This window comes from Anopheles moucheti, assembly GCF_943734755.1.
Source record: "Anopheles moucheti chromosome X unlocalized genomic scaffold, idAnoMoucSN_F20_07 X_unloc_12, whole genome shotgun sequence".
In the NCBI taxonomy this organism is placed as follows: Eukaryota; Metazoa; Arthropoda; class Insecta; order Diptera; family Culicidae; genus Anopheles; species Anopheles moucheti.
In genome coordinates, this window is record NW_026453518.1 from 145001 (window position 1) to 147500 (window position 2500).

The window sequence follows — 2500 nt, forward strand, 5'->3', positions numbered from 1 at the left end:
TTTCCCAAGTGCGTCGATTTTTGGGTCGCCGACACAAGCTCGGGTCAAAAAAATTTTTTTTTCACGGTGACTCAAAACATCAATTTTAGACTCCCCTGAGTATGAAAAGTGAAACGAAAATCATTTTTGAGAAGAAAAAATTTTTGTATGGGAGGGCCCCTGCTAGAACATTTTTACCAAGTGCGACCATTTTACCCGGTGAGTCAAAAAAAAATTTTTGTATGGGAGGGCCCCTGCTAGAACATTTTTCCCAAGTGCGTCGATTTTGGGTCGCCGACACAAGCTCGGGTCAAAAAAATTTTTTTTTCACGGTGACTCAAAACATCAATTTTAGACTCCCCTGAGTATGAAAAGTGAAACGAAAATCATTTTTGAGAAGAAAAAATTTTTGTATGGGAGGGCCCCTGCTAGAACATTTTTACCAAGTGCGTCGATTTTGGGTCGCCGACACAAGCTCGGGTCAAAAAAATTTTTTTTTCACGGTGACTCAAAACATCAATTTTAGACTCCCCTGAGTATGAAAAGTGAAACGAAAATCATTTTTGAGAAGAAAAAATTTTTGTATGGGAGGGCCCCTGCTAGAACATTTTTCCCAAGTGCGTCGATTTTGGGTCGCCGACACAAGCTCGGGTCAAAAAAATTTTTTTTTCTCGGTGACTCAAAACATCAATTTTAGACTCCCCTGAGTATGAAAAGTGAAACGAAAATCATTTTTGAGAAGAAAAAATTTTTGTATGGGAGGGCCCCTGCTAGAACATTTTTCCCAAGTGCGTCGATTTTGGGTCGCCGACACAAGCTCGGGTCAAAAAAATTTTTTTTTCACGGTGACTCAAAACATCAATTTTAGACTCCCCTGAGTATGAAAAGTGAAACGAAAATCATTTTTGAGAAGAAAAAATTTTTGTATGGGAGGGCCCCTGCTAGAACATTTTTCCCAAGTGAGTCGATTTTTGGGTCGCGACACAAGCTCGGGTCAAAAAAAAAATTTTTTTCATGGTGACTCAAAACATCAATTTTAGACTCCCCTGAGTATGAAAAGTGAAACGAAAATCATTTTTGAGAAGAAAAAATTTTTGTATGGGAGGGCCCCTGCTAGAACATTTTTCCCAAGTGCGTCGATTTTGGGTCGCCGACACAAGCTCGGGTCAAAAAAATTTTTTTTTCACGGTGACTCAAAACATCAATTTTAGACTCCCCTGAGTATGAAAAGTGAAACGAAAATCATTTTTGAGAAGAAAAAATTTTTGTATGGGAGGGCCCCTGCTAGAACATTTTTCCCAAGTGAGTCGATTTTTGGGTCGCGACACAAGCTCGGGTCAAAAAAAAAAAATTTTTCACGGTGACTCAAAACATCAATTTTAGACTCCCCTGAGTATGAAAAGTGAAACGAAAATCATTTTTGAGAAGAAAAAAATTTGTATGGGAGGGCCCCTGCTAGAACATTTTTCCCAAGTAAATTCGATTTTACCCGGTGAGTCAAAAAATTTTGAAAAAAATATTTTGCCAAAATCGTGTTCATTGCCTATTATAAGGGACCAGGTCAGCTCACACGCATTTTTGGAGACCATATGGAAAGTGCGTCTGGGATTGCGGAAATTAAGTTTAGAGTGTTAAATGATGGTTTCGCAATCCCGAAAGGCTCAAAATCCACCCTAAGGTCCCCTGGGTGAAATGTGGTTTCCAAGGTGTGAGCGCTATCGGTGATAGAGTTGGAATGTGATTTCCAGAGCGCAGGGCGACTGGGCTAGAGCGAAAATCATAGACAAGGGTAAGTATTGGACTGAACAAATCGAAGCAAACGAAAATCATAGACAAGGGTAATGGACTGAACGACTCGAAGCAAACGAAAACCACACACAAGAGTAATGGACTGAACAAATCGAAGCAAACGAAAATCACATACAAGAGTAATGGACTGAACGAATCGAAGCAAACGAAAACCACAGACAAGAGTAATAGAGTGAACGAATCGAAGCAAACGAAAACCACAGACAAGAGTAATAGAGTGAACGAATCGAAGCAAACGAAAACCAAAGACAAGAGTAATGGAGTGAACGTATCGAAGCAAACGAAAACCACAGACAAGAGTAATGGAGTGAACGAATCGAAGCAAACGAAAGTCATGGACAAGAGTACTGAAAATCGGACCAAACCTCTAGAAGCACACGAAAATCATGGACAAGAGTACTCAAAAACACGGACCAAACCTATCGAAGCACACGAAAACCATGAACACAGGGATAACTGAGAACGAACCTACCTATCAGAGCATGTGAAAGCATGGACAAGAGTACTGAAAATCGGACCAAACCTCTAGAAGCACACGAAAATCATGGACAAGAGTACTCAAAAACACGGACCAAACCTATGGAAGCACACGAAAACCATGAACACAGGGATAACTGAGAACGAACCTACCTATCAGAGCATGTGAAAGCATGGACAAGAGTACTGAAAATCGGACCAAACCTCTAGAAGCACACGAAAATCATGGACAAGA